At 43.3% G+C, this 23,356-nt stretch overlaps 1 pseudogene; it reads left to right on the forward strand.

Moving 5' to 3' along the window:
* The first annotated feature begins 13,237 nt into the window (after positions 1-13,237).
* Positions 13,238-19,202, forward strand: LOC123074006 (tau-cadinol synthase-like; annotated as a pseudogene).
* The last annotated feature ends 4,154 nt before the right edge of the window (positions 19,203-23,356 follow it).

A 23,356-nucleotide genomic window follows, 5' to 3' on the forward strand; every position in this document is an offset into this window, starting at 1 on the left:
GACTCGCACTTTTTCACGGCATCCTGGAGCTCTTGCTGGACCTCATCGAGCCGGGCCTCGTGCTTTTCACGGGCGGCTTGTTCCTTAGCAGCTTTCTCCTCGGCCTCGGCCAGCGCCTTTTTAAGGGCCTCGACCTCGGTCGCCGCTCCTACAAATTTCATGGCACTCTGGTCAATACACATCATTCATTCTTTCTGAATATACAGCAGGTCATTACATACCTTGCTTGTCCTCTAGCTGCTTCCTTGCTTGGCCGAGCTGTTGGGGAACGTAGTAATTTCAAAAAATTTCCTACGCACACACAGGACGATGGTGATGCATAGCAACGAGAGGGGAGAGTGTGTCCACGTACCCTCATAGACCGAAAGCAGAAGCGTTAGCACAACGCGGTTGATGTAGTAGTACGTCTTCACGATCCGACCGATCCGAGTACCGAATGTACGGTACCTCCGATTTCAGCACACGTTCAGCTCAATGACGTCCCTCGAACTCCGATCCAGCCGAGCTTTGAGGGAGAGTTCCGTCAGCACGACGACATGGTGACGGTGATGATGATGCTACCGGCGCAGGGCTTCGCCTAAGCACCGCTACGATATGATCGAGGTGGAATATGGTGGAGGGGGCACCGCACACGGCTAAGAGATCAAGAGATCAATTGTTGTGTCTAGAGGTGCCCCCTGCCCCCATATATAAAGGAGGGAGGGAGAGGCCGGCCCTAGAGGGGGCGCGCCAAGTGTGGGGAGTCTTACTAGGACTCCCAAGTCCAAGTAGGATTCCCCTTTCCTTTCCGGAGTAGGAGAGAAGGAAAGAGGGGGAGAGGGAGAAGGAAAAGGGGGCTGCACCCCTTGTCCAATTCGGACCAGAGGGGGGGGGGCGCCTCCTTCCTTTTGGCCTCTCTCCTCTTTTCCCGTATGGCCCAATAAGGCCCAATACTTCTCCCGGTGAATTCCCGTAACTCCCCGGTACTCCGAAAATACCCGAATCACTCGAACCTTTCGGATGTCCGAATATAGTCGTCCAATATATCGATCTTTACGTCTCGAGCATTTCGAGACTCCTCGTCGTGTCCCCGATCCCATCCGGGACTCCGAACTACCTTCGGTACATCAAAACACACAAACTCATAATACAAATCGTCACAGAACTTTAAGCGTGCGGACCCTACGGGTTCGAGAACTATGTAGACATGACCGAGACACGTCTCCGGTCAATAACCAATAGCGGAACTTGGATGCTCATATTGGCTGCCACATATTCTACGAAGATCTTTATCGGTCAAACCGCATAACAACATACGTTGTTCCCTTTGTCATCGGTATGTTACTTGCCCGAGATTCGATCGTCGGTATCTCAATACCTAGTTCAATCTCGTTACCGGCAAGTCTCTTTACTCGTTCCGTAATATATCATCCCGCAACTAACTCATTAGTTACAATGCTTGCAAGGCTTATAGTGATGTGTATTAACGAGTGGGCCCAGGGATACCTCTCCGACAATTGTAGTGACAAATCCTAATCTCGAAATACGCCAACTCAACAAGTACCTTCGGAGACACCTATGGAGCACCTTTATAATCACCCATTTACGTTGTGACGTTTGGTAGCATTCAGATCCGTAAGTATTTTTTGCAAATTTCTATGTCTATAATGCTCTGCACGGAGCTACTCTAGCTAATAGCTCCCACTTTCAATATGTATCCAGATTGAGACTTAGAGTCATCTGGATCAGTGTCAAAACTTGCATCGACGTAACCCTTTACGACGAACCTTTTGTCACCTCCATAATCGAGAAACATATCCTTATTCCACTAAGGATAATTTTGACCGCTGTCTAGTGATCTACTCCTATATCACTATTGTACTCCCTTGCCAAACTCAGTGGTAGGGTATACAATAGATATGGTACACAGCATGGCATACTTTATAGAACCTATGGCTGAGGCATAGGGAATGACTTTCATTCTCTTTATATCTTCTGCCGTGGTTTGGCTTTGAGTCTCACTCAATTTCACACCTTGTAACACAGTCAAGAACTCTTTCTTTGACTGTTCCATTTTGAACTATTTCAAAATCTTGTCAAGGTATGTACTCATTGAAAAAACTTATCAAGCATCTTGATCTATCTCTATAGATCTTGACGCTCAATATGTAAGCAGCTTCACCGAGGTCTTTCTTTGAAAAAATCCTTTCAAAAACTCCTTTATGCTTTCCAGAAAATTCTACATTATTTCTGATCAATAATATGTCATTCACATATATTTATCAGAAATGCTGTAGTGCTCCCACTCACTTTCTTGTAACTACAGGCTTCACCGCAAGTCTGTATAAAACTATATGCTTTGATCAACTCACCAAAGCATATATTCCAACTCCGAGATGCTTGCACCAGTCCATAGATGGATCGCTGGAGCTTGCACATTTTGTTAACACCTTTAGGATCGACAAAACCTTCTGGTTGCATCATATACAACTCTTCTTTAAGAAATCCATTAAGGAATGTAGTTTTGACATTCATTTGCCAGATTTCATAAATGTGGCAATTTGCTAACATGATTCAGACAGACTTAAGCATCGCTACGAGTGAGAAAATCTCATCGTAGTCAACACCTTGAACTTTGTCAAAAACCTTTTTCGACAAGTCTATCTTTGTAGATAGTAACACTACTATCAGCGTCCGTCTTCCTCTTGAAGATCCATTCATTTTCTATGGCTTGCCGATCATCGGGCAAGTCAACCAAAGTCCACACTTTGTTCTCATACATGGATCCCATCTCAGATTTCATGGCCTCAAGCCATTTCGCGAAATCTGGGCTCATCATCGCTTCCTCATAGTTCGTAGGTTCGTCATGGTCAAGTAACATGACCTCCAGAACAGGATTACCGTACCACTCTGGTGCGGATCTCACTCTGGTTTACCTACGAGGTTTGGTAGTAACTTGATCTGAAGTTACATGATCATCATCATTAGCTTCCTCACTAATTGGTGTAGTAGCCACAGGAACAAATTTCTGTGATGAACTACTTTCCAATAAGGGAGCAGGTACAGTTACCTCATCAAGTTCTAATTACCTCCCACTCACTTCTTTCGAGAGAAACTCCTTCTCAAGAAAGGATCCAAATTTAGCAACAAAAGTCTTGCCTTCGGATCTGTGATAGAAGGTGTACCCAACAGTCTCCTTTGGGTATCCTATGAAGACACATTTCTCCGATTTGGGTTCGAGCTTATCAGGTTGAAGCTTTTTCACATAAGCATCGCAGCCCCAAACTTTAAGAAATGACAACTTTGGTTTCTTGCCAAACCATAGTTCATAAGGTGTCGTCTCAACGGATTTAGATGGTGCCCTATTTAACGTGAATGCAGCTGTCTCTAATGCATAACCCCAAAACTATAGTGGTAAATCGGTAAGAAACATCATAGATTGCACTATATCCAATAAAGTACGGTTATGACGTTCGGACACACCATTATGCTGTGGTGTTCCAGGTGGCACGAATTTGTGAAACTATTCCACATTGTTTTAATTGAAGACCAAACTCGTAACTCAATATTTGTCTCCATGATTAGATTGTAGAAACTTTATTTTCTTGTCACGATGATTTTCCACTTCACTCTAAAATCCTTTGAACTTTTCAAATGTTTCAGACTTATGTTTCATCAAGTAGATATACCCTTATCTGCTCAAATCATCTGTGAAGGTCAGAAAATAACGATACCCGCCGCGAGCCTCAACACTCATCGGACCGCATACATCAGTATGTATTATTTCCAATAAGTCAGTTGCTCGCTCCATTGTTCCCGGAGAACGGAGTCTTAGTCATCTTGCCCATGAGGCATGGTTCGCAAGCATCAAGTGATTCATAATCAAGTGATTCCAAAAGCCCATCAGCATGGAGTTTCTTCATGCGCTTTACACCAATATGACCTAAACGGCAGTGCCACAAATAAGTTGCACTATCATTATTAACTTTGCATCTTTTGGATTTAATATTATGAATATGTGTATCACTACGATCGAGATCCAACAAACCATTTTCATTGGGTGTATGACCATAGAAGGTTTTATTCATGTAAACAGAACAACAATTATTCTCTAACTTAAATGAATAACCATACTGCAATAAACATGATCAAATCATATTCATGCTTAACGCAAACACCAAATAACATTTATTTAGGTTCAACACTAATCCCGAAAGTATAGGGAGTGTGCGATGATGATCTTATCAACCTTGGAACCACTTCCAACACACATCGTCACTTCACCCTTAACTAGTCTCTATTCATTCTGCAACTCCCGTTTCGAGTTACTAATCTTAGCAACTGAACTAGTATCAAATACTGAGGGTTGCTATAAACACTAGTAAAGTACACATCAATAACATGTATATCAAATATACCTTTGTTCACTTTGCCATCCTTCTTATTTGCCAAATACTTGGGGCAGTTCCGCTTCCAGTGACCAGTCCCTTTGCAGTAGAAGCACTTAGTCTCAGGCTTAGGTCCAGACTTGGGCTTCTTCACTTGAGCAGCAACTTGCTTGCCGTTCTTTTGAATTCCCCCTTCTTCCCTTTGCCGTTTTCTTGAAACTAGTGGTCTTGTCAACCATCAACACTTAATGCTTTTCTTGATTTCTACCTTCGTCGATTTCAGCATCACGAAGAGCTTGGGAATCGTTTCTGTTATCCCTTGCATATTATAGTTCATCACGAAGTTCTAGTAACTTGGTGATAGTGACTAGAGAACTTTGTCAATCACTATCTCATCTGGAAGATTAACTCCCACTTGATTAAAGTGATTGTAGTACTCAGACATTCTGAGCACATGCTCACTAGCTGAGTTATTCTCCTCCATCTTGTAGGCAAAGTACTTGTCAAAGGTCTCATACCTTTCAACGTGGGCATGAGTCTGAAATACTAATTTCAACTCTTGGAACATCTCATATGCTCCGTGGTGTTTCAAAAACGTCTTGGAATACCCGATTCTAAGCTGTAAAGCATGGCACACTGAACTATCAAGTAGTCATCATATCGAGCTTGCCAAACGTTCATAACGTCTGCATTTGCTCCTGCAATCGGTCTGTCACCTAGCGGTGCATCAAGGACATAATTCTTCTGTGCAGCAAATGAGGATAATCCTCAGATCACGGATCCAATCCGCATCATTGCTACTAACATCTTTCAACTTAGTTTTCTCTAGGTACATATAAAAAATAAAACATGGGAGCTAAATGCGAGCTATTGATCTACAACATAGATATGCTAATACTACCAGGACTAAGTTCATGATAAATTAAAGTTCAATTAATCATATTACTTAAGAACTCCCACTTAGATAGACATCCCTGTAATCATCTAAGTGATCACGTGATCCAAATCAACTAAACCATGTCCGAGCATCACGTGAAATGGAGTAGTTTTCAATGGTGAACATCACTATGTTGATCATATCTACTATATGATTCACGCTCGACCTTTCGGTCTCAGTGTTCCGAGGCCATATCTGCATATGCTAGGCTCATCAAGTTTAACCCGAGTATTTCTGCGTGTGCAAAACTGGCTTGCACCCGTTGTATGTGAACGTAGAGCTTATCACACCCGATCATCACATGGTGTCTCGGCACGACGAACTTTGGCAACGGTGCATACTCAGGGAGAACACTTGTACCTTGAAATTTAGTGAGAGATCATCTTATAATGCTACCGTCAATCAAAGCAGAATAAGATGCATAAAGGATAAACATCACATGCAATCAATATAAGTGATATGATATGGCCATCATCATCTTGTGCTTGTGATCTCCATCTCCGAAGCACCGTCATGATCACCATCGTCACCGGCGCGACACCTTGATCTCCATCGTAGCATCGTTGTCGTCTCGCCAACTATTGCTTCTACGACTATCGCTACCGCTTAGTGATAAAGTAAAGCATTACAGGGCGATTGCATTGCATACAATAAAACGACTACCATATGGCTCCTGCCAGTTGCCGATAACTCGGTTACAAAACATGATCATCTCATACAATTAAATATAGCATCATGCCTTGACCATATCACATCACAACATGCCCTGCAAAAACAAGTTAGACGTCCTCTACTTTGTTGTTGCAAGTTTTACGTGGCTGCTACGGGCTGAGCAAGAACCGTTCTTATCTACGCATCAAAACCACAACGATAGTTCGTCAAGTTAGTGATGTTTTAACTTTCCCAAGGACCGGGCGTAGCCACACTCGGTTCAACTAAAGTTGGAGAAACTGACACCCGCCAGCCACCTGTGTGCAAAGCACGTCGGTAGAACCAGTCTCGCGTAAGCGTACGCGTAATGTTGGTCCGGGCCGCTTCATCCAACAATACCGCCGAACCAAAGTATGACATGCTGGTAAGCAGTATGACTTGTATCGCCCACAACTCACTTGTGTTCTACTCGTGCATATAACATCTACGCATAAAACCAGGCTCGGATGCCACTGTTGGGGAACGTAGTAATTTCAAAAAAATTCCTACGCACACACAGGACGATGGTGATGCATAGCAACGAGAGGGGAGAGTGTGTCCACGTACCCTCGTAGACCGAAAGCGGAAGCGTTAGCACAACGCGGTTGATGTAGTCGTACGTCTTGACGATCTGACCATCCAAGTACCGAACATACGGCACCTCCGAGTTCAGCACACGTTCAGCTCGATGACGTCCCTCGAACTCCGATCCAGCCGAGCTTTGAGGGAGAGTTCCGTCAGCACGACAGCATGGTGATGGTGATGATGATGCTACCAACGCAGGGCTTCGCCTAAGCACCGCTACGATATGATCGAGGTGGAATATGGTGGAGGGGGGCACCGCACACGGCTAAGAGATCAAGAGATCAATTGTTGTGTCTAGAGGTGCCCCCTGCCCCCGTATATAAAGGAGGGGGGGGGAGTGGCCGGCCCTAGAGGGGGCGCGCCAAGTGTGGGGAGTCCTACTAGGACTCCCAAGTCCTAGTAGGATTCCCCTTTCCTTTTCGGAGTAGGAGAGAAGGAAAGAGGGGGAGAGGGAGAAGGAAAAGGGGGCTGCACCCCTTGTCCAATTCGGACCAGAGGGGGGGGGGGCGCACCTCCTTCCTTTTGGCCTCTCTCCTCTATTCCCGTATGGCCCAATAAGGCCCAATACTTCTCCCGGTGAATTCCCGTAACTCCCTGGTACTCCGAAAATACCCGAATCACTCGGAACCTTTCCGATGTCCGAATATAGTCGTCAAATATATCGATCTTTACGTCTCGACCATTTCGACACTCCTCGTCATGTCCCCGATCTCATCTGGGACTCCGAACTACCTTTGGTACATCAAAACACATAAACTCATAATACAAATCGTCACAGAACTTTAAGCGTGCGGACCCTACGGGTTCGAGAACTATGTAGACATGACCGAGACACGTCTCCGGTCAATAATCAATAGCGGAACCTAGATGCTCATATTGGCTCCCACATATTCCACGAAGATCTTTATCGGTCAAACCGCATAACAACATACGTTGTTCCCTTTGTCATCGGTATGTTACTTGCCCGAGATTCGATCGTCGGTATCTCAATACCTAGTTCAATCTCGTTACCGGCAAGTCTCTTTACTCGTTCCGTAATATATCATCCCGCAACTAACTCATTAGTTACAATGCTTGCAAGTCTTATAGTGATGTGTATTACCGAGTGGGCCCAGAGATACCTCTCCGACAATCGAAGTGACAAATCCTAATCTCGAAATACGCCAACTCAACAAGTACCTTCGTAGACACCTTAGAGCACCTTTATAATCACCCATTTACGTTGTGACGTTTGGTAGCACACAAAGTGTTCCTCCGGTATTCGGGAGTTGCACAATCTCATAGTCATAGGAACATGTATAAGTGATGAAGAAAGCAATAGCAACATACTAAACGATCAAGTGCTAAGCTAACGGAATGGGTCAAGTCAATCACATCATTCTATAATGATGTGATCCCATTAATCAAATGACAACTCATGTCTATGGCTAGGAAACTTAACCATCTTTGATTCAACGAGCTAGTCAAGTAGAGGCATACTAGTGACACTCTGTTTGTCTATGTATTCACACATGTATCATGTTTCCGGTTAATACAATTCTAGCATGAATAATAAACATTTATCATGATATAAGGAAATAAATAATAACTTTATTATTGCCTCTAGGGCATATTTCCTTCACGAGCTCCCCCTTGGCCCGCTCCAGCCTTTGCCTTAGTCCGGAGACTTCGGTAGTGTGGGCGGTCGCAGCCAGCAGCAACGCCTGCTTAATCACATAGGCGCATATGGATCCTGCTACTTGATCCTCTGTCCGGCTCTTCTTTCCGAACACCAGACAGAGTCTCAGGGGCTACTATCTATACTGTGACATTCTTTTTATAAAATTGCGTTGCTTACATCAAAGCTGTTAGAAGGCTTGCACAGGCTTCAGCCAGTCCGCTCTTCGCGGACTGAATTTTCTCAATCACCGTACCCATGAGGGTACGGTGTTCCTCCACAATGGAAGCACTTCACAGCGCTTCCAAGAGAGCATCCGATGCCTATGGTTGGACAGAGGTCACCGGCGGAATAGGCACACCTCCTTCTTTCGAAGGAGGCTGCTCGCCGGACTCCGGAGCCGTATGGGTCTCCGGGACCGTATTCGGATGGGGGCCAAACTGAACATAGCCCTCATCGCCAATCTCCATGGGGATATGCTCCCCCATGTGTCCGGTAACCAAGGTTCCGCCCTCTGGCGCCTCCTTGACGGCCTCCTGAACCTCCCCCTGGCATGGGAAGGTCGTTCGGGACAGCACCTCGGCGTTGCCCTTGGCCTTGGGAGAGTGAGCGGCCGGCGGTGACTTGCTGGCCATTGCCTTTGAATCCAGCGAACCTCCTGATGAGGATCGCAGGGAGCTATCATGGGCCGGTCTGCAATAGCATAATTTAACATGTTAATACCATGAAGTGGAGAGGCCGGATACATGGACGTATACGGGTTTTTAGTACTCACGAGTCGGCCAGGGGCTTGCTTCGGGGGCGTCGCTCTGGGCCCTTCCCCCTCTTGGACGCCTCCGCCTCTAGATTTGTGGAGGCCACCCTCTTCTTCCTTCCTCCTCCGGGGGAGAGTTGCTCTCCTCCTCCTCCTCCGCGTCTTCCTCGGCGGCGGAGGAGTGAGTCTCGTCGTCTTCAGACGTCACGTCCGAAGCACCCTTGCGGCGAGGGCCACTTTTGCCCCCCTTGGCCTTCTTCTTGGCCTTCTTCTCCGGCGCCTTGTAGGGCGCCGGAACCAACATCTTCGTCAGGAGCAGGATGGCTGGTTCCTCGGGCAGGTGAGCCGAACACCGAATCCGCTCCGCCTTCTTTGTCCAGCCCTGAAAAATAAATGGTGAAGCTTAGGTGTCTTCACTGAACAAGAAAGTGAAAAGGATACATCTTGAAACGTGAAAAACTTACCGGACTGGCGGGATGGGCCAGGGTGTGCCCACGGTCCTCGGTCGTCGCCGGCGGCGTCTCATTGCCCTTGAAGAGCACCTTCCAGATGTCCTCGTGCGTAGTTCCGAAGAACTGTTGCAGGGTCTGGTGCTCGGCCGGATCGAATTCCCATAAGTGGCAAGTCCGGCTCTGGCATGGAAGGATCCAGCGAACTAGCATCACCTGGATCACATTGACGTGCTTGATGTTCTTGTCCACCATGCTCTGGATGTGCGTTTGCAGTGCTATCAGCTCGTCTGACGAAGACCACTTCAGGCCCTTCTCTAGCCAGGAGGTGAGCCGCATTGGGGCGCCGGACTTGAATTCGGGAGCCGCAGCCCAAGTGGCGTCGCGAGGCTCTATGATATAGAACCACAGTTTCTGCCACTCTTTGACAGTTTCCACAAAGGTACCTTTGGGCAATGTGACGTTGAGCATCTTGCTCACCATGGCGCCTCCACACTCTGTGTGTTGACCATCCACCACCTTCGGCTTCGTGTTGAATATCTTAAGCCACAGTCCAAAGTGGGGAGGGATGCGGAGGAAGGCCTCGCACACGACAATGAATGCCGATATGTTGAGGAAGGAGTTTGGGGCTAGATCATGGAAATTTAGCCCGTAATAGAACATGAGTCCGCGGAAGAAAGGGTGGAGAGGAAACCCTAACCCGCGGACGAAGTGAGGGATGAACACCACCCTCTCGTTGGGCTTCGGGGTGGGGATAATCTGCCCCTTGGCCGGGAGCCGGTGGGCGATTTCTTTGGCCAGGTACCCGGCCTCCCGAAGCTTGGTGATGTCCTTCTCCCTGACGGAGGAAGCCATCCACTTGCCTTGCGCTCCAGATCCGGACATGGTCGAGTGCTTTCTTGAGGCGGAAAAGATGATGACTTGGGCGCTAGAGCTCGAGAATGGAAGGGCAGAGAAAGAGAGAAGGCGTGGATGAAAGAAAGGAATCCTTATCTCCTTATAAAGGCAGTGAATATCAAGCGCCTCCCCACTTGCCTCAAAACTCGACTATTCCCAAGGGCTGTGCAGATGACACGGTTGGATTACGCACGCCCGTATTGATGAGAAATCCCGCAATAAGGGGACACGATCTCTGCTTGGACAAGACGTGACAATGAAAACCGCGTCTCGAAACGTGGAACAGCAGACGAAAACGGTTCAAAATAAATGACCGGGCAGACGTGATGTCACGTTACAAAAAGTTGTTAGCGGATTGGACTCCTGAAATATTATACTCTCAGCGGTTGTGTGTGGTACTTGTGTTGTAGAGCCGGACATGTTCGTTGTGACCGAAGACTATTTTGGAGTATTCAGAAAGGGGAACCCTCCTTGCAATGCCGAAGACAATCTGCGCGCCAGACACCTCGTCATTGAAGCCTGGTTCAGGGGCTACTGAGGGAGTCCTGGACTAAGGGGTCCTCGGGCGTCCGGCCTGTTGGACATGGGCCGGACTAATGGGTTGTGAAGATACAAGACCGAAGACTCTCTCCCGTGTCCGGATGGGACTCTCCTTAGCTGGCGTCCAAATATGAAGATTCCTTTCTCTGTAACCGACTTTGTACAACCCTAATCCCCTCCGGTGCCTATATAAACCAGAGGGCTTAGTCCGAAGGGACGGAGATAGTCATACAGGCTAGACTTCTAGGATTTTAGCCATTACGATCTCGTGGTAGATCAACTCTTGTAATACTCGTATTCATTAAGATCAATCAAGCAGGAAGTAGGGTATTACCTCCGTAGAGAGGGCCTGAACCTGGGTAAACATTGTGTCCCCTGTCTCCTGTTACCATCGACCCTAGACGCACAGTTCGGGACCCCCTACCCGAGATCCGCCGGTTTTGACACCGACAGCCGCATCACATGGAGTTGCTGGGATCATAGAAAAATAGTGGCGACAACACTTGAGTGACTTTGATGGTGGTGCTACTCAAGCACCCAGTCATGAGCTCCTTGGTGAAGTAATGCTACATGTTTCAGTGTTGAAGTAAATCTGCCACCGACGGGAAAGACTGTTGGCCCAATCTCCAAAGGAAGTCTTTAAGTGCTCTCCCAATGCAAGTTTCTTAGCACATTTTCATATGTATTTTGCGGATGTGGCATAGTAGTAAATGAAGAAAAACAGGAAGGTTGTAGCTTAGCTAACATACAACCCTTGCACGTTGCCATAGGAAAAAATGTTGCTAGCCTAATCACATGTATGCATGAGTTCCAAATCGTTAAATTTAGATGCAACCCCTGAGAAACAATGCATTAGTCTAGTTGTCTCTTAAACATTTATAGCTCCTATACATGAGAACATGCTAAGAGACGGTGCATTGGAAGAGACCTAAGTTTCGATGGTACCTTAGGCTTTCCACAAGATAGTCCACCCCTTCTCCTCTACTGCGTGGTTTAAAGGAATCGTTTTTTCCTCAAGCCAACTTTCACTTCTGAACTTTGTAGCCACTAACATGGGATATGCACGGATCTGACTGAGAACACTCCTGTCCTCTCCAAGTTCCAAGACCAACAGTTCTGAAGCCATGTACATAACGGAGTTCTCACAATGGCATCCCCGTCCATGGGCAGGAAAGTATCACGTATTAGTCCCTCTCTCCATTGAGCTGAAGTTTCATCTATCAGATCTTCAACTAGTTGAGTAGCTGAATTGGTGAGGCATACAAGTGGTCTCATGAATTCGTCACAGGGTAACCAATTTTGGCACCATATCTTTATTGTCGACGTGACACCTATCTTTGGAACAAAACCTTGGGGTAACACATCCCTGCCATGGACTAAGGATCCACATACCTGCGATGGATAAAGTCTAGTTTTTGCTTCTACGATAGACGTGTTGTGATCATTGTCGATGCGACACCAATCCTTGGAACAAAACCTTGGAATAACACATCCCTGGCATGGACTAAGGATCCACATACCTGCGATGGATAATGTCCAGTTTCTGCTTCTACGATAGACGCGTTGGGATCTAGGTGACCCTAACATGTGGGACCCTGGCGTGGTTGTGGCTACACACGAGGAACGACGTAAGTATGATGTGTGACCCTAAGATGTTGAGATCTAAGGCTGCTCGTAGTGGGAGTATCATATACTAGCATCATGTATATAATACTATCTTCATAGTGCATAGTATCTTAAGTTGGTATTATAGATGACCTCATTTATATTTATGCATGGCATATAGTAGCACTTAAATTGCTTAGTTGGCATGTATGATACTTCATGTGATACACTCGTAGGAGTAGGAGGTCTAAGAGCGTGCGTATCGTTGGATAAAGTCTACAAATCCAAAACCGCTGCAGTGTAGGCCTCACATGTCAGAACCCACATGCGCTTTTCCAACTGTGAGATTCCCATCTTGAGCTGCTTCTAAGCTATCGAGGGCGACTGGCGCATCTAGGCAGGTATATATATAGGTGTCAACGCTACTCTAGACACGGCCAGTGCTTGTTGAATAGTCGACTCCAACGAATTTTGTGTTAGCACCCGAAATAGCACCGGGTTTTGACCAACTCTGCGCTTGCTTGGGTGACCCTGACATAGTGGCTGCTATACACCTGACATAGTGGCTGCTAATGATGAGAAGATGCATGCATATGGTGGCGGCTATGCATGAATATTCCAATGACCCGGGCTGGGGCTGGCCCTTGATATAAAGGCCTCTCATACGCATGCATTCTTATACCTCCCAAAGCTAACTATAGCGAGCTCGCTAGCTTTTTTCTAAAGAAGAACAGCGCGCGACACTCCTAAGCTCTCATGGCATCCGGCGTTGCTGCGGGTGGCGGAGCCAGAGCGTGCATCAAGTCTGGGCAAGGTCATGCAACTTTTGTCTCAGCGACCAAAAACCCAAGAAAAGTAATGGCGAAACCATCATGCTGTATGAAAATTAATGGAGGCTTCGCCGCCGGAGCCCGGTCAGCCCGACAAGGTCGTCAGTCTGTGGCCTCGCCACTGGCTGCTGCCGCTGCTCCTCAAAAGCAGTCTGGCTTTGAACCCTCAGCATGGGGCGACTTCTTTACTGGATATGAGCCAGAACCACTGCAGGTATGCATGAAAACCAAGCTAACAAGGCTGTTAAATCACACCCCCTCCATTTCAAAATACAATGCATATATTACTTTTTCCGAAGTTAAATATTGTGAAGTTTGACTAAGTTTATAAAGAAAGACAACCTGCACAATACCAAATAAATATCATTAGAATTATCATTAAGTATATTTTCATATTGTATTTATTTTGATTTTTTTAAATGCAAATTTGCTGAAATTTCACCAGACTTTGACTTGAAATAAATCTAATATGCACCGTATTGTCAAATAAACGGAGTATACCCACTGGCATCTTATCAATCAAATTGGAACTTTGGCTCCGTTTGGGTATTATTAATTTTAGTTAATCCTAGGAACATGACACACCATGTGTGAAAAACGTTTTTTTCTTCAAAACAACAACATTTGTATATTGTTATAATGTACTTGCTTTCACAATAACTAGATGATACCTTGTCCCATAACAAAACAAATTGATGTGCCCGGAGAATATGACAAAAGTGCTCCCTATTTTTGAGGAAAAAAGGCTAGTGTGAAAAGGTAAGAAAAAAATACCATACTGATGACGCGGCTCACCTTTGTTAAGAATCAGTCGGGACATGATGTCACTAGCTCAAATTTTTTTGGGCTATTCGGGAGGAAAAAATGATAGTTAGTGCAAATAACAACACTAGAGATATTACTCCCATAATCGTGTGTGCATAGCGACATACAAAGATTTCCCTTGTGTTTTTACGAAAATATTGCACAATTCATATGCTTATAGTAGACAGAAATACATTGTATTTACATGCTTCTATTATTCTCACATTAACACAATATGGTGATCGAACAAAAATGGCTACGAGTCTTATTCATTTGTAACATGAGTATATTTACACAGTTTTGGTGGGGAATTTCCACCACTATTTGTATACAAATTGGACAGCATGATCATGGATCTATGTATTGCATCCATTTGTTTTTTTAAATTTAAGCAATCAATTGCAGAGGTCTGAGGAATGGATGTTGGTGAGAGCTAATGAACTGAAGGAAGATGTATGCATGATGTTTAAGTCTTGTAACAATATGGCAATGCAAATTTGCTTACTGGATACACTCCAACATCTCGGAATAGATTACCACTTTAAAGAGCAGATCGACACTATGCTAAGCCAGATCGTGGAAAGTGATTTTTTTAGTAGCTCAAGCCTCAGTGAAGTTGCTCTGGGGTTTCACTTGCTTCGGGAGCATGGCCGTTGGGTTTCTCCAGGTATCGAATTGTATCTATTTATCATAGCATTGGATAATGCCCATGAAATATAGAGGATGTAGATTAACAATTTGCCAACTGATTGAACTTTGAAGCTTTGATTAATTGCTAATTTTCTTAGTATGCATGCCTTGGAGTTACATTATCTGTATTCCAAACTAGCTTGACAAGGATGACATTTGATCTTTGACAAAGACATCAATTTCAGTAAGGATATACCAAATGATTCAAGGGGGCTATTGAGTTTTTATAATGCAGCTCATCATCATGTTCATGGTGAGCCAACACTCGAAGAAGCCATAACTTTTGCAAGGCATCAACTTTGATCAATGAGGGGTAGTGATCTCAAGACCCCACTAGCTAATCAAGTCAAACGGGCCCTTCACATACCACTGCCATGGGCCTGTAAGAGGATAGAAACACTGCATTATATCTCTGAGTACAAAGAAGAGGAAGGATATAACCCGGTTCTACTCGAGCTCGCAAAACTGGATTTTAACCTTCTACAACATGTCCACTTGAAGGAGCTCAAAGCCATTACTGAGTATGTTGAACTCTTATTTCTCTTCTGAATCATGATGAATTGATATAATAATAATAATAATAATAATAATAATAATAATAATAATAATAATAATGTGTGTGTTTGTGTGTGTGTGCTCATTCATAGTGTAAATCATTACCAACATAAGATTTGTTGATTATGATACATCAAAGTTGAGCCATCTAATTATTTATACGGTTTCACAATTTCAGACCCAATTTTAGTGCATAAATGGACCACCACCTAAATCACTCACATATTTAATAGGCCCTAAATTTAATTGTTACCTCAAAATTAATTTACCTTTAATAGAATCTTGTATATATTTTCTTCATACAAAATTACATGTTATTTACTTGTTTGAAAATCATATGTTTTTACTTTCTTAGATTGAAGGAGTACAAAAGGTACAATGATTTATAGTTTTTGTTTCGGGCCAACAAGATTTAAGGTGGTATTTCTCCATGTTTTACCGTTTATGTAAGCTAGCCAAATGTTCTTTCAACAGTCTATCCTTACTCATATGAGAACGAGCTGGTTGCATTCTTTTGATACCAGCCATCCAAAAAAACTTTCATCAACAACTCAAAACACTACTGAAAAGTTTAAGTTGGATAAAATTATCTCCTACTATCATACTTGTGGAAAAATTGATGGCCTAATAATTTCCTACACATCACCATATATTTGGGTACTTACGGATAATGATATAGTGCATACCTATTGTTCATCATACTTTAGTTGATTTGCTTTAAGAGAGAAATATTTCTAGCTATTTTGAACCTAACTTAGATATAATTTACGGGTATCTGTAGTTTTCATGCAATACTTACTATATGTGTAGAATTTAAAAGTGATATCCTACATAGCATGTTTTTATATATTTATTTCTAATTGTGTTCATGATCTCATGGAACCCCTGTTATTTATAGTGTCATCCATTTTTTCTGCCGTGGAGGAGGGCTAATGTTTTTCTAAATCAAACAAATATATTATTGAAATAAATCTAATTATTTTAACATGCAGGTGGTGGGACAACTTTTCTACAAATATTGGACTAAGTTATATTCGTTGTCGCGTGGTAGAGAGCTACACTTGGGCCTATGTGGTATATTATCAGAGAGGTTTCAAACTACCAAGACGCATTATCGCAATGATGATTGTACTTATTACCACTGTGGATGACACATATGATACCCATGCCACGATAGATGATTGTCGGAAGTTACATGAAGCCATACAAAGGTTCGAGTGGTGGAATTTACATTTCTTACTAATCAGATTTATCTTTACCTATGAAATACTAGTAGTTGTTTCCTATTAGCCCTTTGCAAGCTCAACTGTTTATACATTGGCAAATTATTTAGTGTAGTGAACCAACTTTTATTAAAATTATGCCAGTCATAATGAGTACAAAATTTAAAATGGATATGCTAGATTGTGTATAGATACAATATCTTGGATAAGACATGAACAAATATTTGATACGAAGGTTTCCAAGATGACACACCACGATGAATAGGATATGCCTTGTAGGCCTCTAGAAGTTAGTAGGAGATAATGTAAAAGCAAATCACACATGGTGAAAATCGGACGATGAGATGGTCTAATGCACTACACAAGGAACTGATTCGTCTCCAATGCGACACTATAAGCACATGTCCCAAATTTAGAACTGTATGCAATATGGAATGTAACAATAAAAAATAGCAACAGTGATGACTTGTGTCGCCTCAGTGAGGCCGACATCCCACCATTGCCGTTAATTAGACCAATTCAAGGTACATTTGCCGCAGATACACCACTGTTAGCATGGATCTAACTATGTTTCTAGTAGATGAAGGAGCTGCCATTCTAGAGTGGAGGTGAAGTAGCAGTTTTTGGGAGGTGGGGAACAACTACATCGACAACGTCCAGTGGTTCCTTGCTTGAGGATGGCAGCCACATTTCCTCTTTGTCAAGGACCACCACGTCATAGATATGTCTATGTCGCTCAGCTATAGCAAGTATGAGGTCACTGAGCTCCTCGCGGTCATCCATTACCACTAAATGGTAACTTGGATGTGCCAGTTCTGAGGACACACATATGTGGAGACGAGAAGCTATCATTGAACGTAGGTAGTATTCTGGGTATCTGGATCTGTCCAGTGTTTGACACATCAGTTAGGGATGGATGATATGGGCTGTGACCTTCAACCATATGGTATCGTTACAACATCAGCCACATCCCGCTAAGACCAAATGTAGCTATGGAGTTGCACAAATATGTATTTTCTGAACCATGTGCGATTGGTTTGTTATCGCGCATAGATGGGAGGTCATTTCATGGAGGTGGGGCGACACAAGGATCACATCAAAAGATCTCGCAACAATGGTTGGGACCAAGACACAAAATTTATCCAAGTTCAAGCCCCCGTGGTGGGTAATAACCCTACTTCCCACCATGTCGATTTATCATTATCTCAAAATACATTACAACACAGTATTTGGTGGCTAAAGGAACTTATAACCTAGTGCATCAAGATCCCACTGATCTCTAGCTCTCGGCATGGTTGGCGATGTAGAGTACTTTGAACCAATCTTCCAAATTGCTCATAGTTTCTTCTGAGTGAGTTGGATTGTGATTTGTGGATTCGTTTTATGCCTTGGCCTACATCTCCTTTATATATGCATCCAGGGTTGCAATACAAATCAGGTTGACTCACGCGTACTCCAGTCGTTATATGACAGAGAGAATAAAGTTCTGGTTAGCTCATATGAACCCAGATTCCTCCGCATATTCTTCCATCCACCCTGGTTTCCTTATTCTGTAAATCGTGACATAGAATCTTGTAGTGAGATGTTGATCTTTTATCCAGATCTGCGATCAGTAGGTCTTCATCTAGAAATAATTGTCAGTACAAACAAGCTAGTAGAAGTGTCTCACTATTTTCTTTTGTGCCACACACAACTGGTCATATATATGGGATGAAAGCGCTGTTGATATTCTATCAGAGTACCTGAAGAGGTTGTATATGGAGTTGCGGATAACATTTAAGAATATTGAGGATGAAGTGCCAGTCAACGTCGACTACAATGTTTCCTACCTTAGAAAAGCGGTAATACATACATGCCCTTTCTATGTTAGAAATTTGAAATTAAAGAAATAAAATACATGCTATATATGTGACAAAGAAAATATGATTAATGATTATGCTTTAGCCATTTTGATTAAGTTATTTCGCTTATTTTTTGCATGTCCCCATGCATACAGTTTCAAAATCATGTCAGCGGTTACCTACAAGAGGCCGAATGGTCACACAATAATCACTGGCCAAAATTTGAAGATCAAGTAAATTTGACTAGCCTAACGATAGGCGGACCAACACTATCGCTGAGTGTGATGGCAGGCGTGGATAGAAAAATAATGAAGCAGTCACTCGATTGGGCAGCTGGCGTACCCGACGTTGTCATAGCAGGTGGAAAGATTGTACGTTTTATGAACGACATTGCTGCATTTAAGGTATAAATTTATATATGATTTGAAGGTTAATTATAATAATATGCAAACACATCATGTCGTTTTACATATATTAGTAATGTCATATACTGCGTCGGAAGTGCAAGGGTGACGCAGCAAGCTCCTTGGAGTGTTACATCCATGAGCATGGAGTCACAGACAAGGTGGCCATTGCAAGGATCGATGAAATAATAGAAGAGGAATGGAAGATTTTGAACCAAGCTCGCTTTGAAAATCATGCACTTCTCCCAGCCTTGCAACAAATTATTGATTTAACACGCAGCTCGTCGTTGTTCTATGATAATAGGAATGATGTGTACACACTAAGTACACATCTTCATGAGACCGTCGAGAGCCTATTCCTCAAGCCCATCTAGCCTGAAGACCATTATAGTATGCAACCATTGGTTGTTTAATTCTTCCACATAGATTTTTTGTTCTTAGTTTCCTTATGCAAATTCAGACCTTACTTCCCCAGTGAGTCGTGTGCTTAGATGCATGAGCCTGCTCCATGTGTGTAATCAATACAAAATAAATGTTTCACATATGTTCAAATATCATCATATTCTCATTCGCAACAAGAAAAAATTGTCATATTCCCCAAAAAAATTACCGGCATATTTCAGATCTTGACATGTTGAAATTTAAAGTTATTATACAGTGGTCGTCGTGTGTTGTGATATTTGTCTTTGAGTGCATTTAATGTGGATATAGTGTGCATATGAGATTTGGTGATTACCAGTTTGCAATGAAACTATTCTGAATTTGGTTTGTAGGGTTATCTGCAAACCATAAGTGAACCTATTCTTAATTTGTAGGGTCAGTTTTTTCGTCAGAATATATCTGAGATGGATATAGCTAAGAATCCCTCAACGATATAAATACGGCAGTGAAAACAAATTGTAAATTGGACATATGATTTAGTCTACAAAACATTTTTATTTTGAAGAATATTATACTTTGCTTACATCATCATATGCATGCATACAACCACCCATCAGACTTTGCATGTTGTGATTGGGTTGCGCCAAGATGAGCGAATGTTCGCTCATTATAAAATCTGTAGAACTATATATCGAAGACATTTTTTCATGTAGCCGACTAGGGGATGATTATGTTTGACCGGGTTTTACACATTTCAAGGATTATGTTATTCTTTTTGAATTGTTTGGATTGCTTACCACATGTGTCACGTGGTAAGGATTATGTTGTTCGTGGTTTTACAAACCAACTGAGGCCAAACTGTTCTAGCCAATTTCATATAATTGAGTTGGATAATATACGAGTATTATCTCGATGGTATAACCGACTTAGAGTTGTGTACTAGAACCGATTGGGAAATCATGTTATGTACTAACTAGGACCAACGACATAAACAGGGGGACTGGCAAGGGCCGTGGCTCATCCTAGGCTCTCACAAATACACGTATATCTGCTTCCTAATCCTCCATATGTGGGAGAAAATTTGTTTGATTTAGATCATTTGGCCCCTCCTAACATTACATGACAAGTTTGAAGCCTCTATCTTAAAGTACTTGCCCCAACACTGGTGAGGACATTGTCGGCTTGGGCGGGAAGGGCATTCTTAAGCCTCCTATGATAACCATTGCCACCGGATGTGAAAGGTCTGCATCTAGGATATCTTCACTCTAAAAAAGGTAAAGCCCATGGAAGGCATTAGGGGCGAGGAATTGGCATTTGCCATCGCCAATGTCAGCTATATGATGGCGACTCTCAACAATGATATCGTGATGTGATAATTTTCCTGTGTCAAGTTTACATGTCAGGAGGAGTAAATTTGTGAGGACGACCTAATCACCAGCCTACAAGGAGGCTTCTGCCTCGTTGGCCTCTTCCAGTCGTCTCGGATGTTGTGGTGGTTCAACAATGGTGAGGGCCGCAAAAAGAGAAGTAACAGTCACATTGAGCGCATCATGAGCAACATCCTCATTGAGTGCAAGGCAGTGCGAACTGCTACTCACGACGCTCGTGGCAGAGGTAATGCTGACTTACTAGATGTGATGATCACACTACATGAGGAAGACTACTAACTGTGCGCGCTACTACTAGGCTTTTCCCTAGTAGTGACTAATTATGTCCGCCGTCTTGTTTGTGATTATTTTTTCCATTCTATTGACACGAACTGATTAGAAGCAAGTACAGTGGTACTAGTATATTTAACTTGGTTAGTCCGTTGACCCTCAACGTTGGGCCGCCATTTGGATGTGTTCTAAGTCTGGATGTGATGTTCACATCATATGCAACAAGTTAACATCCTAGTCCTAGTTTAGTTTCCTCACAAAAACATTTACTTCATACATCCATAAATCTAGTTGTATGATGACCCACAAGTATAGGGGATCTATCGTAGTCCTTTCAAGTAAGAGTGTCGAACCCAACGAGGAGCAGAAGGAAATGATAAGCGGTTTTCAGCAAGGTACTCTCTGCAAGCACTGAAATTATAGGTAACAGATAGTTTTGTGATAAGATAATTTGTAACGAGCAACAAGTAACAAAAGTAAATAAAGTGCAGCAAGGTGTCCCAATCCTTTTTGTAGCAAAGGACAAGCCTGGACAAACACTTATATAGAGAAAAGCGCTCCCGAGGACACATGGGAATTATCGGCAAGCTAGTTTTCATCACGTTCATATGATTCGCGTTCGGTACCTTGATAATTTGATATGTGGGTGGACCGGTGCTTGGGTGCTGTTCTTACTTGAACAAGCATCCCACTTATGATTAACTCCTATTGCAAGCATCCGCAACTACAAAAGAAGTATTAAGGTAAACCTAACCATAGCATGAAACATATGGGTCCAAATCAGCCCCTTACGAAGCAACGCATAAAATAGGGTTTAAGCTTCTGTCACTCTAGCAACCCATCATCTACTTATTACTTCCCAATGCCTTCCTCTAGGCCCAAATAATGGTGAAGTGTCATGTAGTCGACGTTCACATAACACCACTAGAGGAGAGACAACATACATCTCATCAAAATATCAAACGAATACCAAATTTACATGACTACTAATAGCAACACTTCTCCCATGTCCTCAGGAACAAACGTAACTACTCACAAAGCATATTCATGTTCATAATCAGAGGAGTATTAATATGCATATAGGATCTGTACATATGATGTTCCACCAAATAAACCAACTAGCATCAACTACAACGAGTAATCAACACTACTAGCAACCTACAGGTACCAATCCAGACTTAGAGACAAGAATTGGATACAAGAGATGAACTAGGGTTTGAGAGGAGATGGTGCTGGTGAAGATGTTGATGGAGATTGCCCCCCCCCCCCCGATAGGAGGAGCGTTGGTGATGACGATGGCGATGATTTCCCCCTCCCGGAGGGAAGTGTCCCCGGCACCGGGGTTGAGTCATGTGGTTGGAGTTGAGTCCACGTTCCACCATCCCCTGGCACTTGAAAACTTGTTGCTCCATTGCTTCGAGCCTCATCTCCATGCTTCCGGTCCCCTTCGGTCCCTCAACATCGCGGATGTGCAGCAACCCATCACGCATCTCAATGGGTTGAGGGTGTCGCAGCACCTCCGCGAGGTAAGGGTTGATGACCTTTTCGAAGAACTTGTCCTTGGGGGCGCTTGGAGATGTCATGATAATCTAGATCTGTCAGAATAGCAGCTCGAAACGAAAACAGAGGACAATTGCGTGATACAGGAGTCAAAACCTTCGGGAGAATATATAATGAATTTTTTTGACCAAAATACGTATCTTGCAAGAAAACGGAGTCCGGAGAGCACACGAGGTGCCCACGAGGCAGGGGGGCGCGCCCTCCACCCTCGTGGAAGCCTCATGTCTTTCCCGGACTGCTTCTTATTTTTCTATTTTTCTAAATATTCCAAAACAGAGAAAAATTGCCATTAGAACTATTTTGGAGTCGGTTTACTTACCGTACCACATACCTATTCCTTTTCGGAGTCTGAAACGTTCCGAAAAGTGTCTCTTATGTATTCCTCCGGGGTTACGGTTTCAATAACATTGGTTTCAACATTTATGGGATTACCTGAGATATAATGTTTGATTCTTTGACCATTCACCACCTTCGGATTTGTGCCTTCAAAGTTGTTGATTTTTATGGCACCGGAACGATAGACCTCTTCGATAACGTAAGGACCTTCCCATTTAGAGAGAAGTTTTCCTGCAAAAAATCTTAAATGAGAGTTGTATAGCAATACATAATCACCTACATTAAACTCACGCTTTTGTATTCTTTTGTCATGCCATCTTTTAACTTTTTCTTTAAACAATTTGGCATTCTAATAGGCTTGGGTTCTCCATTCATCAAGTGAGCTAATGTCAAATAATCCCTTCTCACCGGCAAGTTTGAAATCATAATTGAGTTCTTTAATAGCCCAATATGCCTTATGTTCTAGTTCGAGAGGTAAGTGACATGCTTTTGCATAAACCATTTTATACGGAGACATACCCATAGGATTTTTATATGCAGTTCTATAGGCCCATAATGCATCATCAAGTTTCTTGGACCAATTCTTTCTAGAT

The sequence above is a fragment of the Triticum aestivum genome, chromosome 3D, assembly GCF_018294505.1.
Source record: "Triticum aestivum cultivar Chinese Spring chromosome 3D, IWGSC CS RefSeq v2.1, whole genome shotgun sequence".
Lineage (NCBI taxonomy): Eukaryota > Viridiplantae > Streptophyta > Magnoliopsida > Poales > Poaceae > Triticum > Triticum aestivum.